The sequence below is a fragment of the Littorina saxatilis genome, unplaced genomic scaffold, assembly GCF_037325665.1.
Source record: "Littorina saxatilis isolate snail1 unplaced genomic scaffold, US_GU_Lsax_2.0 scaffold_755, whole genome shotgun sequence".
NCBI lineage: Eukaryota > Metazoa > Mollusca > Gastropoda > Littorinimorpha > Littorinidae > Littorina > Littorina saxatilis.
The window spans coordinates 50761-66537 of record NW_027126735.1 but is presented as its reverse complement, the minus strand read 5'-3'; the positions used below and the strand labels follow the sequence as shown (position 1 = coordinate 66537).

The following is a 15777-nucleotide window of genomic DNA, read 5'->3' as shown; positions in this document are numbered from 1 at the left end:
TCTTTCATTTTCCATGAATGAAGAATACCAGCTGGGTTCTTTTATTCATGGACCTGTGTTCTGCAACACACACAAATCAGCCACCAACTTGTAAATATATGTAAAAGAAAGCAAGTGGCAATCTGAATAACAGAATACAAAATGATCAATCCACACAATCATACTTCAGCACTGAAAGTCCACAAAATGAAGCACTGCTAGTACATGTACTTCTCATAATTTACTGAAACTTTACTCGTCAAAACAACCATTTGTTTTATCAACTTTACTCGCATGTGGCGAGTAGATTAACATTTCTACTCACCATTTACATGATTTTTACTCGCCATGGCGAGTAATTGAAAATACTCGCCACTTTCAGGCCTGTACTTGTGCATGAGATGTGTTTACCATCCATATGCCCAGACCATGCGCTCTTCTGTTGTGCTCAGAACAGTAAAGAGTTGCTTGCTGGGGTGGTTGTTCATAAGTTAACAGTTCACAAGAGGGCACAAACAAGAGCAAAAACACAGGTGCCTGATTCAAACTCATTCAAATGCAGAACCTTATTTTTGCATGAACAGAGTAAGACATGATTCTTACATAGCTGACCCTACCCCTGGCAGAAAAGTGCTTGAAATTGTCCATGTGGTCTCTATCAGTACATTTGATGCGTATTTGTGATACATATATACTGATATAGAGACAAGTAACAAGTGGACATTTCCTCTGACACCTCTACCATTTGTACACCTGCACAAATCTCCTGCCATAGACTACAAAAGGAAAACATACAAATCAAAACAAACACAAATTTAACCTAATGTTTACCTTTCAGCAGCAGAAAAGGCTGTGTTTTCTGAGGTGTCTCAGAGTAAAGCCACGGTGTTGGAGATCTATGCAAAACTAGGCTGTAGGCAAGGTCCAACATCTTTAGCTGCACACACAAAAAGAAGAAGCAAGAAATCACATGACATAGATGACATTCCTCACTAGTACAAAACCACAACTACACTAGTCAACTACCAATGTAAGAATCATAGTCCTGCAAGATTACCCTCTTAAAAGTAAGATTGCTTTCATTCAAACACTACCGTGGGACCAAACTCCCCCCCCCCCTCCTTTTTTTGAGTTTTTCCTACATGTGTGTTGATGTTTCCATTAATTCCAAGCCCTGAAACTGTGAACTTGAGATCTTTATGTATGCACACAGTCACAGGCTTAATAAGCTATTCAGAAACCAAGCAGAGTCTGCACAACGTCAATTCTGAGAAATAAATCCCCACAACCGGTTTCAAGGCCACACTTCCGACTGAGCTATTGCTTGCCATGCCAACCTCCACCCCCATTTGGAACATGCACAACTAGTATACCCATACACATGTAATAATACTGCTTGCCTTCCTCCCCCACCCTCCAAATCAATAAACACTAAATGTATGCAATCAGTAATCTTTTAGTTAGTAGTTGACTACCATCACTACTCTCTCCACACCCACCCACCCTCTTGCACACCAGCGACACACCCCCATCGCCCAATCATTTCCATGATTCTCTCTGCCATATAGTTATCCTAAACACTAAGATTATGACACATTTGTTTTCCAATTAGGAACATAAAAAATTACTGTAAAAAAAATGTACAATCATGCACTCTCTGAGTCTGACAAGAGAGTGTGAGAAAAGTCAAGAAAGCAAGACATGTGTGACATAACTAAATCTTCTAATCTATTCCTGAGATTTACTCTTGACAGCTTAAAATGGAACCTCATGCACTTACTGTTCTGAATTGTAGAAATTTCTTGTAGTTATAGCAGCAAAGGCAGTTTTATTGGGTACCACCAGGTGTCACTCTGTCATCATCTGATCAAGCATTCAAGCAAATGGTTCAGCACTGAAACAGTAAATAGCAAGATTGTACAGAAAAATACACAAACTTTCTCATTAATTTGTATCTTCAACTTCACATTATTCATAAATAATGATACCTTACTTTGACTAAGTTTGAGTAGGATTAACACCATGCAGAGCCAGAAGTTAACTTGAAATAAAATAACTATACGTTACTCAATACTGCACTCAATGAGTCAATTGTCAGCAAAGGTGATAATCAATGCAAGGTAAAACCAAAGGATGCAACTCAGTCAGCAATTGCAAAAACTACATAATTCTAATCAAGCTGTCAGTTTCATTAGCTATCAGAATTCAAAACATGTTCTTGTTTTTGTTGTTGCTGTTGTTCATGACTACATTAATGTATCTCAGCATTTCTAGTTTCTACACTATAGCCATTAAAAAAAACAAAAGAAGTGTCCCAATGTTTAATGAAGCGCTCTTGCAATTAAGTCACAATTGTTTGCAGTTGCTGAGAAAAGCTAATAGTAATAGTCCTTACAGTAAGTTGAGTAACAAATTATAAACAATTGCTGTTAACACTCATAGTACAAGAGAGCAAACCACTGCAAAACTATAGTCATTTATCAATGTTATGCTTGCCATCCACCCCCGACCCCAAACCTCTCCCATATTTTATGTACACACTCTAAACAAAAGTGTTCCACTCCTGAACACCCTTTCTGTAACCACTTCTGAACACCCTTTTAGTAGAACACTTTTGGAACACTTTTGGAACACAAAAAGTGTTCTATACACAAAAAAGTGTTCCAAAAGTGTTCCAAAAGTGTTCCAAAAGTGTTCACATCTGAACACTTTTAAGTGTTCACCCTGCTGTAACCACTTCTGAACACATAAAAGTGTTCAGGTCAACACTTTTAGAACACTTTTGGAACACTTTTGGAACACTTTTAGAACACTTTTGGAACACTTTTAGAACACTTTTAGAACACTTTTAGAACACTTTTGGAACACTTTTAGAACACTTTTGGAACACTTTTGGAACACTTTTGGAACACTTTCATCCTGCACTGTCATACAATTCAGAAAGACATTAAAATCAAATTTTGTGAGCAAAGAAGCATTTTTAATTGACAAAAAGAAATGTCTGCAGCAGTCGCAGAACAAACGGGTCTGGGGTAGGAATTGTTGAACACATAATATACCGAGCAACAAAATTCGTCATTGTTTGATTGACAAAATCTTCATCAATTATAGAGTTAGAATTATTAAACTACAAAAGTTTAATGAAGGCATGTTTGACCTTGCTTTTGTGTGATTATTTTGATGCTGTGACTGTTTTAACACACGGGACAAGCAGGTTTATCGTAAAACACATAATGCGCGCTCGCAGCACGTGCAAGTAGAGCAGGAGAAATCTGATGTGGGAGATGTGTTCACTAATGCATTAGCAACCAAAAGAGACCATTGCACGCTTGCTGCCAGTCTCACTTTTGAAACAGCCAGGATGCCAAGATTAACACCACCAAAATGCCAGGTCGATTTAAAGCTGGGGGTGATCCAGAAGCGCTGGCATGTGCTTTAAACGTGCATGTGTCAACAGTTTATCACCTTCTGCAATGTTCTGGTGACATTGGAAGCACTGCAGTTATGCAACGCGGTAGATTTTTTCGCATTACCCCAATAAGACAAGATCGCAATTTCCTTCCACAACGTCTTCGACATCGATTCAATTCAGCCGCTGACAATACCAGGAACATCACTGGAAGCAACCAGTGTCCGATCAGTGGCCAGAGAACGCGATGAAGGCTGACTGAGCGAGACCTCCAAAACTTCGTTTTGTCCCGTGTGTTGAAACAATCGCAGCATCAAAATACTCACGCAACAGCTGTGTCAAACATGCCTTCATCAAAATGTTGTGGTTTGATAATTCTAACTCCATAATTCTTCGAGATTTTGTCAATCAAACATTGCAGAATTTTGTCGCGTTTCTTTTGTTGCTCGGTATATGTTGCTATTAAATAATATGAACGGAGCTCTGGTAAACCCCATCTTGAAAGTTCACACACGAAAGTCCGATAACAAAAACACCCGTCAGAGTTGGGAGGATTCCAGGCCCTTGGTCTTTGGTTTAGTTTTCAACTCGCTGTCCGGAACATCCTGTTCGAAATAAAAGTGAGTTTTAGAACATGATGCATTTCCAACTCTTAACAGGTTTGTGTTAAACGTTTGTACTTAATTGGTAACACTGAAGTGTAAATCTTAACTAATAGTGGACTTCTTCTTGCTGTCAGCAGATCTCCAACAATCGCAGTTACAGGTAAACTTTTTTTATTCCAGAACGGGCATAGGTCACATAACAGAGAACAAATACGTCACGTCCAATTCGCTCTCACCTTCCCAACACACAATGACACTCGCATGCACGCACATGCACACACGACTGAATGTAAAAAGTAATCCCTCTTGAAGCAGGAGTCTGTCCCTAAGAACAAAAAGTAGAATTAAAATAGGTCTTTCGCAAGGATTTCATTAGCGCGTGGCCACTCTGGAAAATTCAAAATGGCACTCTACAAATTGTTTATATAAGGTAAGCAGTAAACCGTACTGCTAATGTGGCGAGGCCTTGAGCACGCCCGTTTTCCTTAACTCGTTCTTAACCTATGTGAACCCAGGGAAAACACCTTGTCAACAATCACTGGAAGCCAAAGATCACTGTCGCAATTAATCGTGAACTCCGATGAGTTTTAGTTCAAAGAAAAGGGTGTCATATTGAATGCACCCTCTAGTAATCCGTTTGTAAAGAAACTACCTAAGTTTTGTTGGTTTGATCTAAATAATGAATTATAAATATAAGGAAATCATTTATTATGTAATGTATTCTATATTATAGAATGCATTCCATAACGTCCCGAACTACCTTCTATGATAAAAATGCATTCTATTTACACAAAATACCAAAATGCTTTTTATGATAGAATGCGTTCTTTAACGTCCTGAAATGCATTATAATTTATATGCATAATGTCCCGAAACTACAACAGGCCAGCCCCGCAAAGAAAAGCAGAACTACACACACACACACACACACACACACAGCCACACACACGCACAGAGAGAGAGAGAGAGAGAGAGAGAGAGAGAGAGACAGAGAGACAGAGAGACAGACAGAGAGACAGAGAGAGAGACAGAGAGTGAGAGACAGAGAGAGAGAGAGAGAGAGAGAGCTGTGTGTGAGAGTGTTTGTAGATCTGCTTTCGAAGCAGGGACCATACCGAGCTGGCCTGTAGAAGTTTTGTGGCGCTTTATGGAATGCATTCTATCATAAGAATGCATTGTTGGACGTTATAGAATGCATTCTATAATAGAATACATTTCTGGGCAAATGACAAGTATGATTGAATGCATTCTATATTATACAATGTTTTCTATTTTATAGAATGCATTCTATAAATATAGAATGTGTTCTATGATATGGAATGCATTCTTTAATATAAAATGCATTCTAATTTCTATCATAAGTTTCTAAAATATTTCATTATTAAGATCAAACTAACCAAAACTTACAAACGGATCGCTTTTAACTCACGTGATCTCAAGCTAAACCTACGTGAACCGAAGGAAAACACCTTGTCAGCGACCATTGGAGGCCAGCGATCACTGTCAAAACCAATCATAAACTCCGATGAGAATATTTTCAAAAGAAAAGGGTGTCATATTGAATGCACCCTGCATACACAGTTAGCGGCAATGGCAGATCCAAGCGGATCAGCAGCGTGTTGTCTGTTGGCCATGCTTTGACTAAAGCTGGCCTCAGTGTTTACGGCACTACTTTACCATAACGAATGGAAATTCTGAGTAGACTTAGTTCAGGAAAACATTTTATCATTGCAGGCCTCAGCACTCACTGAACTTAAAAATATGTATATTTTTTTCCACCTTTTAAGGAGAAGACTGCAAAATAAGGCAGCATTCTCAAAATGTAACTGCGCTGTATCCCACAGAAAGCTTAAACTTACATGAAGTGCATCCACAAGGTTTCGTCGCATTACTGTTAGCTCCATCTCCAGAAAGTGAACTGCCTCAGCCAAGCAGTATGGTTCCTGCACACACAAGATGCATGTTAAGAAATCAAACACTATTTTACTGAAGTTCCACATCGTAGCAACACTGACAAGTGTTCTGATTCTCATACTTTTGTTTATTGTGAAACTGTGTATCAACATTTAGATTTCTGTCAAATGTGGAAGGAGAGGGGGCTGGCTGTGTGTGTGTGTGTGTGTGTGTGTGTGTGTGTGTGTGTGTGTGTGTGTGTGTGTGTGTGTGTGTGTGTGTGTGTGTCCACATATGAGTTTGGCGACTGTCTGGTGTGTTTTGCACGGAGATATTAATTTTGAAACAGAGTATTTCAGCAAATAGAATAATCAATGATTCCGCAACCGCCGGCACAATTGGCCTAGTGGTTAGGCGTCCGCCCGGTGATCGGGAGGTCGTGGCTTCGAACCCCGGCCGGGTCATACCTAAAACTTTAAAATTGGCAATCTAGTGGCTGCTCCGCCTGGCGTCTGGCATTATGGGGTTAGTGCTAGGACTGGTTGGTCCGGTGTCAGAATAATGTGACTAGGTGAGACATGAAGCCTGTGCTGCGACTTCTGTCTTGTGTGTGGCGCACGTTAAATGTCAAAGCAGCACCGCCCTGATATGGCCCTTCGTAGTCGGCTGTGCGTTAAGCAAACAAACAAACAAAACTTATCAGATCAATTTGAAAGTCAATATTTCTCTGCAAAACTACACACTATATGCAAATGCAGGACATGCGTACCTTGGTAAACACGTCTGGGTTGCCGTCAGTGCCTCCTGTTCATCCTCAGTGCAAGAAGAAATGTCCGCAGGTTACGCCCACATCGATTCGCCACATGGGCACATCAGCTCAAACGGCTTCCCAGTTCCCTGAAAGTGTGATAGATCTGTGAAATCAAATACAACCAAGCATGCATAGAATTATTCTAAATTGCGCACACAATCAACCTGGCCACTATTATGATGAATGTTGTTCATTAATGTATGCTGATTTTAGCCTACCGCTTCACTTTATCTAGCGTGCAGATCGTACATCAAGGAAGAAGAAGAATCCGAAAATCTGCAAATGTATTGCTCTGACCACAGGCGGAAGGTATCGTTCACTGGACCACCATTATAATTATAAGGAACCCCTGGACATACAAGTATAACAATAACACAAAACCAAGCACATCAACCAGAATAAAAAATCAACATCAAATTGAAATAGAGTTTATTTACCAACGCAGAACTAATGTAAAAGGTCCACTGATCAGCTGAAACCGTTGCGACAGCAAAATTAGAGAAATTGTCTTCAAACGTCCACAGATACAAGTAACAGGAACATGTTACAACAAAAATACGAGTGACTAAGCTTAGATGAATTAATACAAAATCTCAGCAAGCAACTTACAGATAACAATCGGAAATCCTGAGCCAAATCAACGCAGCGACAACGCAGACATGGTCCACAGATCTAAAAGTGTCAACGTTCTTTTTTGGTCCAGCTGAAGCATGATGGGACAATTAGTAACATTATTGAATTGTAAAAATAAAAATGCTAATACTTACCGCTTATTAGATGTCTCAGATGAAATAAATGTTTGATGAAAAAATATAAGCACAACACGATTAAAAACAAAAACAAAAAAACGTCCCGCAGCGGTCTAGGGGGTATAAAAATTATATACTCTAAGCGACGCTAGATCCCGACGAGTCTCCGTAGCTCAATCGGTAGAGCGCTGACATGGCAAGGCGAAGGTCTCGGGTTCGAATCTGCTCATGGTCCAAATATTTTTAATGTATTATTTTATTCGGAGCATGACTAAAAGACGAAGTGGAACACTTGTGGAACACTTGTTGAACACGTGTGTTCACCTGGTGTTCCACTGTGCAAAAAAGTGTTTACCATGTGTTCCAAAAGTGTTCAGGTAGCAGAAGATGCTTCAGGATAACACATTGAGAACACTTTCTGTGTTCCAAAAGTGTAAAAATGTGTTCACCCTAACACTTTAAGTGTTCACCCTAAACACTTTCAGTGTTCTCAAAGTGTTATAAAATTTAGAGTGCATCAGACTAGTATTCTTGTTAGTTCATTTCAGCTGTAACAGTGACAACACGTTTGCACACTACAGACCTGGAAGTGGAAATGTTAACACATGGAGTGCTAAATTTCAGGATACAATCTGTTTGTTTGTTTGCTTAACGCCCAGTCGACCACGAAGGGCCAATCAGGGCGGTGCTGCTTTGACATTTAACGTGCGCCACACACAAGACAGAAGTCGCAGCACAGGCTTCGTGTCTCACCCAGTCACATTATTCTGACACCGGACCAACCAGTCCTAGCACTAACCCCATAATGCCAGACGCCAGGCGGAGCAGCCACTAGATTGCCAATTTTAAAGTCTTAGGTATGACCCGGCCGGGGTTCGAACCCACGACCTCCCGATCACGGGGCGGGCGCCTTACCACAAGGCCAACCGTGCCGGTCATACAATCTGTTTCAAAGTACAAACACTGGCAATCGGAGAGAACAGTGTTACTGTAAGTCTTTACAGTAACATCAAACAGTATCCCCTCTTTTTGGTAGTACAGTGGAACAACACTTTTAATATCCCCTGATTAAAGACTCCCTCCCTTTTAAGACCCTGTTTTCTCAGATTTGTCTGTCCACAACCTCTCTATATTTACTCTCATCTCAAGACTTCTTCCTTTCAAGACCTGATTTTTTCAGATTTGTTTAGGTCCTAACAGGAAGGGGGGGGGGGGGGGAGGGTTCGATCGACTTTACTGGTACCGTGAAACCGAAAGTGACCAAGTCATCAAGGGCACGTATATTCCTGCTGCTCTGTTAGCACCGATCATATTTTAGAAACGTTGCACTCTGTCGTCAACACGAATGTAGGAATAAAAATAGTATTACCTTCACCAGCTGTCTCCATGGACTCTGGAGTCGAAAGACCATCGGCCGGTTTGGCTCGCTTGTGCCATTCCTGGATGAAAATTGAAATGACCCTGGCTGCTCCGTTCTTGGCATCAATGGCAGTGCAAAAAAAGCGAATCCCGACTCCCATCCAGGATAAGCTGTACGGCACGGCGGCGTCTCTGCAGATGACCACTACATTTGGACGATTTGGACTGGTCTACACGTGTTGCGGCAACAAGCAGAAGAAGATACAGATAAGGTGGCGGGAGTGATGTCCCTTCGCTGCAGTGACTAAAAATACAAAACTATCTCAAAATAAAAACACAAGGAACGAATGGGTAGTTAAATTTGTGACAAAAGAAATTAAACGTTCAAATGACTTACCACCCCCCTCTGCTATGTCAGTTGCGAGTATGTCAGTATGTGTTTGTGTTTGTGTGTGTGTGTGTGTGTGTGTGTGTGTGTGTGTGTGTGTGTGTGTGTGTGTGCCCGGCAGTGTGCCCGTCAGTGTGTACGGTACGTGTGTGTGTGTCAGTGTCATTGCCGGTGTGTGTGTTTACGTGTGTGTGTCACAGTGTGTGTGTGCGTGCGTGTGTGTGTGTGTGCCGGTGTGGATGTGTGTGTGTGTATTGTGTGTGTGTGTGTGCGTTCGTCAAGTTGTGTGTGTCAGTGTGTGTGTCAGTGTCGATCAGTGTGTGTGTGTTCTAGGCCAGGGGGGATTCCCAAGGTTCCTGGGTTCCGGAAGCCCACCCACCCCCCTTACTGACTCCACAAATGTACCTTTTGCCTTTTTCTTTCTGCGAATGTATGTATTCATTTGCTAATTTGTTCGTTTGTTTGTTCGTTCGTCAGTTTGTTCGTTCGTCAGTTCGTTCGTTCGTTCGTTTGTTCGTTCGTTCGTTCGTTCGTTCGTTCGACAGTTCGTCCGACAGTCCTTCAGTACGTCCGTCAGTCCGTCCGTCCGTCGGTCCGTCAGTCAATCCGTTCTTCAAGTTCAGTCCGTATCAATAAATTCCTCTTGTGCAGGGCCCAATACAGGGGAGAGGGGGGGGGGGGGGAATTCCTGTTGGTGGGACAACCCCCCCCCCCACCCAGGCCTAACTGTGGACCTCCTCCAAACGTTTGACAAATGCCCTGAAAATGGGCCAGATTGCACACAATTATTGTTTATTGTTTGCTTGTTTATTTGTTTGTTTGTTTGTTTGTTTGTTTGCTCGTTCGTTCGTTCGTTCGTTCGTTCATTCGTGGGTTGGTTCGTTCGCTCTTTCGTTCCGACCTTCGTTATTTCCTTCGTTTATTCGTTCCTTCGTCCTTTTAGTCCGTCCGTATGTCCGTCCATACGGTCCGTCCGACAGTCTGTCTGTCAGTCCATCAGTCCGTCCGTCAGTCCGTCCGTCCTTCAGTCTGTATCCGAATAGATTCCTCTTGTGCAGAGGGTTGAAGGAATACCCTGCAGGACCGGATCAGGAGGGGTTACCCGTAACGCCACCCCCCCCCCCTCCCGCCGCCCCCCCCCCCCCCCCCCCCTCCCCCCGTCCCTCCGTCCGTCCATCGATCGGTCCGTCCCTCAATCTGCCCGTCGGTCCGTCCGTCAGTCCGTCCGTCAGTCTGCCCGTCCGTCCGTCCGTTCTGGTTCGTTTCATTGTTTATTTATTTCGCACACATCATTGTCAACTTGTGGATATCCTGAACAAGGCGGTGCGCGAGAATATCTTCTTGTTTGGATAAAATAACATTTTGCTCTGAAACAAACCACACACAAATTCCACTGCTTGAGCATCGTTTCAGTCTAACCGAACTGAGGGTATACCTCATCTTCAGAAGGAGAATAAGCGACAGCATGCTCTTCTACCATATAACATGTCACGTGAGGTCGTTCAGACCGGAGTGGAGGTATATCTCCGAGGGATCAGGGTATACTTTCAACCCGCTGCACAAGAGGAGTTTATTGATACCTTATGTTCGGTCGTACCGGTGTGTAATACCTCCTCTGTCTCACTCGCTCTCTCTCTCTCTCTCTCGCTCGCTCTCTCTCTCTCTCTCTCTCTCTCTCTCTCTCTCTCTCTCTCTCTCTCAGTCTCTCTCTCTCTCTGCTGACGAGTTCTGTTGTTACTGCTATTTAGTGTCTTCCGTTTGTTTTGAAAGCCAGCAACATCCAACGCACACCCCTTTTCTTCTTGCACTGGTGCCAGAAGGAGAGGCAAGACTTGGATTATTATTGCAGATCCTGGACACCACGTCGCGAATAATAACACAATTTGCATCAAGACAATGAGGCCTCTCGGATTTTGCAAGGCGGGCTGGAGAGGCACTGGAACTGAATCCGGCGTTCAGAATTAGCCCCCCCCCCCCCCCCTTCTCTCCACCAAACGTTTCTTTGTCTTTCTTCAGAGATTGACCCTTTCTGGGTGTTGAGGTGTCTTCAGTTTCACATGTACGACCAACGTGATGAGTTATAATAATCGCTCAAAGGCAGGTTTGAGATTCGGGTCACTAAAAATGAGGTCGGTTCTTCGTGCCGTCTCCAGCGGAGGTGATTTCTCCACGGGGTCTCATCAGGTTTTGTTGCTGGAGTGTTTGCCGTGACAGGTTTCGAGAGGTTTTGACAGTTTCGCCGAGACGCTGCAGACTCGGTGCACCGTGTTTACATTAATTATGTGGTCTCAGCGACAAGGGAGATGAGGGTCGCTTGGACATGACCTCTTGTCGGCGTGACCACAGGCGACTTTGTATGCAGATCAGGTCATGACCTTGTCACGTGATGTGAAATGTGTTTGATGGACAGATCAGTCGCATGGCCGGTGAAACAGGATGGGAATGGAGGGGGGGGGGGGGGGGGTGCGGGAGGACGTGGAAGAGAGAGAGAGAGAGAGAGAGAGAGAGAGAGAGAGAGAGAGAGAGAGAGAGAGAGAGAGTGACAGAGACAGAGACAGAGACAGAGAGTTGATTACTACGAAAACCTTGATGTCATTTTTAAGTACAGAAAAACCACATCATTATTTCCGGTTCTCGAAAGATAACTTCTCCTTCTCTCGTGTAACACACCACAAATCCGCCCAGGCTTTTTTATTTCAAAGATTGTTTTCGTTGAATTTATTTCTCAGACTGACCCCAATGTCAGCAACAGATGACTTCAAGTAATCAGAAACACTATTTAACATGCACAGAAAAGCTACAAGGATGTAGATTTGAGGTCGTACATGATGTGCTGAAGCGGAAGGATGCTCTGATGCTAGGTAAGCGCCTGGACTGATCTATGACGTAGTACAAGATGGTTTGCTTATCCGGTCACAAGGTACAGGGCTGCTCCCAGTGGAATGCATAGTTAAAGTCAGTTGATGTGAAGAGAAAGAACAATTATTATCGAGGTTTAACAACACATTTCTGCTAATCTAACCGCAGCAAGCCTCAATATATTATGTAATTGCGGCATTATTCAATCTCTGGTAAAACGTTGAAACCATGCAACAGCCTCCAAATCTTTCTGTCTCTCACTCTCTGTGTCTCTCTCCCTCTCTCTCTATGTGTCTCTGTCTGTTTCTGTCTCTCTGTGGCTTAGTCTCTCCCTCTGTCTGTCTGTCTCTCTGTCTCTCTGTCTCTCTCTCTCTCTCTGTGTCTCTCTCTCTGTGTCTATCTCTGTCGCTCTCTCTCTCTGTCTCTCTCTCTGTCTCTCTCTCTGTCTCTGTCTCTCTCTCTCTGTCTCTCTCTCTGTCTCTCTCTCTCTCTGTATCTCGGTATCTCTCTCTCTGTCTCTCTCTGTCTCTGTCTCTGTCTCTCTCTCTCTCTCTCTCTCTCTCTCTGTCTCTTACACACACGCTCTTTCACGACGTGAGTTACGGTTCGCACGTGTGTGTGTGCGCGTGTGTGTGTGTATGCTTTTGCTATCAAGCATATGATACCTACTGTAATAGTTTCATGCATTTGTTGTATGCATTTAATGACTGCTTCAGATGTGTATATTTGCATATAATTTGCTGTGTGTGTCCCCACACAAGTGTATATCTATATGTGTGTGTGTGTGTGTCCGTGTCCGTGTCTGTACGTGTATATCTGTCTTGGTGTCGTTTGACAATGTTTGCTTAAGTTATATCATCTTTCCAAGCTATGTTTTCATGATTATGTCTCAACATTTGGCAGGCTCTTTCTTTATTTTGCCTCACTTATTTGCATGTGTAGGCTATTTTTTTAAGCCCAATGTATCTCACCCTTATTAATTTCGTTTTATGCACCAATTTCATTTGTCTGAAAATTGTCAAAATCAACTCATTGATTAGAACAATAAAACATCCATCCATCCATCCGTCTCTCTCTGTCTCTGTCTCTCTGTCTCTGTCTCTGTCTCTGTCTCTCTCTCTGTCTCTCTCTGTCTCTCTCTCTGTCTCTCTCTCTCTGTCTCTCTCTCTGTCTCTGTCTCTGTCTCTGTCTCTCTGTCTCTCTCTCTGTCTCTCTCTGTCTCTGTCTCTGTCTCTCTCTCTCTCTCTCTCTCTCACACACACACACGCTCTTTCACGACGTGAGTTACGGTTCGCACGTGCACTGACTACACGGCCTGTCACAGAACATAATTCTCACGCATGAATGAGCCAGGATGGCACCAGCATGAGACAGTTTCCATGCGAATGAGAGACGGTGATTTATACAGGTTGAGGATCTCTTGAAGAACGTGTGAGCAGCTTCGAATGCGTGGCGTCAAGCACAACTCGACTGCGAGACGACATCGAGAGAGAGAGAGAGAGAGCGAGAGAGAGAGATAGAGAGATAGAGAGAGAGAGAGAGAGAGAGAGAGAGAGAGAGAGTAAGAGAGAGAGAGAGAGAGAGTAAGAGAGTAAGAGAGAACGAACGAACGAACGAACGAACGAACTTTATTACTCAAGGATGGAGATTTTAGGCTCACGCCTAGTCTTACAATCTGTCCCTGCTAAACTAAGACATAAAGATAAAGACAATAAAAGGACAATTGTCAATCGCAATCATACAGTATTACTAAGAGAGAGAGAGGGAGAGAGAGAGAGACAGAGACACAGATAGACAGAGAGAGACAGAAACAGAGAGAGAGAGAGAGAGAGAGAGAGAGAGAGAGAGATCCCCCTCCTTTCAAACACGTGTCAAGTTCCTATGACGAAACGAGACGTATACGGCTAGATTTTCAAGCACATCTTGAAACATTAGCGCTGTCACTACGTGTCCAGAGTTATCAATTTATATTTGTCCAGGAATAATTCAAAGCAAGTAACTCAGTCACGATAAAGTCACATTCAGCTGCCGCCCTGCGTCGGTGCCCTGGCCACAGTCCCATTGTAGCAGCCAGAAAGGAAATCGTTCAACACTTTCCAATATTGCACCGATCTTCATTCTTATTAACTCATGTATCAGTTGTGCTATGAATTGAATCAGCATAAATATCTGCGCTTTAGAAATTAAAATTTCATATTCATAGCATACCACAAACAGTAGAAATAATAAACTCCGTTACCAGAGATACGAAAGAGATAATTCAGAACAAAACAACAAATAACAAGTCGCGTAAGGCGAAATTACTACTCTGATTTAGTCAAGCTGTCGAACTCACGGAATGAAACAGAACGCACTGCATTTTTTGACCAAGACAATACAGCTTCGTCGATCCCCGCGAGAAATCGCCCACTTTTCACGTGCAAAACGAAGTGAAATTGACAAGCCAGAATAGCGCGATAGCGTATTGCGCTAAGCAGGAAAGCGCGCTTTTCTGTATTCTTTTTAACTTTCTGAGCTTGTTTCGAATACAACATATCATATCTATATGTTTTCGTAATCAGAAAATGATAAAGAATAAGATGAAATTATTTTTGGATCGATTTCCTAAATTTTGATTGTATTACTAATTAACCTATTTTTGTCAATTGTGATCACATTTTAGGAGTAAACATGACATATGTATTATATTTTTAGATTCAGAATTTGATGAAGGATATGATGCAATCAATTTTAAATCTGTATGTGAAAAATCGATTTTAATGACAACTTTATTGAGCAAACTAATTAACTATTTTTTAAAGCTCCAAGCTGCAATGCAATCCCATAGTCTGGACTTTGTCAAAGATTGCTTGACCAAAATAACAACCCATTTGGTTGAAAAATGAGGGCGTGACAGTGCGGCCTCAACTTTCACAAAAAGCCGGATGTGACGTCATCAAATACAATTATCCAAAAAAAGAAAAAACCTTCTGGGGATATTATGCCTGGAACTCTCATGTAAAGTTTCATGAAGATCGGTGTAGTAGTTTTCTCTGAATCGCTCCACACACACACAGACAGACACACACACAGACAGACACACATACACCACGACCCTCGTTTCGATTCCTCGTCTATTTTAAAACATTTAGTAAAAACTTGACTAATTGTAAAAACAGCCCTGACAAGACAAGAGGAACAACAGAACAAATTGAAGAAATAAAGCTGTGACTTTTTTTTTTAGAATGCTAAGATGGTCGCAGCAATGAAAAGACAATAAAAAAACCCACTCAATGAAGAATGAAATAAATTTAAAAAAAGTTGAACAACAACAAGCAATGTCTCCAATATGGTCGTAGCAATGAAAAGACAAAAAGAAAATCAAAACTTGACTAAGTTTAAAACAAGTCGCGTAAGGCGAAAATACAATATTTAGTGAAGCTGTGGAACTCACAGAATGAAACTGAACGCACTGCATTTTTTCACAATGACCGTAGTCCGCCGCTTGTGCAAAACGGAGTGAAACTGACGAGCCTGTTCAGCGCGGTAGTGGTTTCGCTGTGCTGCATAGCACACTTTTCTGTACCTCTCTTCGTTTTAACTTTCTGAGCGTGTTTTTAATTCAAACATATCATATCTATATATGTTTGGAATCGGGAACCGACCAGAAATAAGATGAAATTGTTTTTAAATCGATTTCGGAAATTTGATTTCGATAATAATTTTTATATTTTTAATTTTCACAC

General features: G+C 42.2%; 2 long non-coding RNA genes across 3 annotated transcripts; both read right to left on the bottom strand.

The window, feature by feature from the left end:
- LOC138955238 (uncharacterized) lies at positions 1–9874 on the bottom strand. Of its 2 annotated transcripts, XR_011452155.1 has the most exons (4): positions 8816–9874; positions 1760–1873; positions 811–916; positions 1–60 (listed from the first exon to the last, which is right to left on the bottom strand). It is a non-coding gene; the product is annotated as an uncharacterized lncRNA (long non-coding RNA). The 2 variants fall into 2 exon arrangements; XR_011452154.1 differs by lacking the exon at positions 8816–9874 and having other exon boundaries at positions 1760–2505.
- LOC138955237 (uncharacterized) lies at positions 2938–7383 on the bottom strand. Its single transcript, XR_011452153.1, has 4 exons — positions 7307–7383; positions 6656–6783; positions 5853–5936; positions 2938–3993 (listed from the first exon to the last, which is right to left on the bottom strand). It is a non-coding gene; the product is annotated as an uncharacterized lncRNA (long non-coding RNA).
- Positions 9875–15777: the final 5903 nt, after the last annotated feature.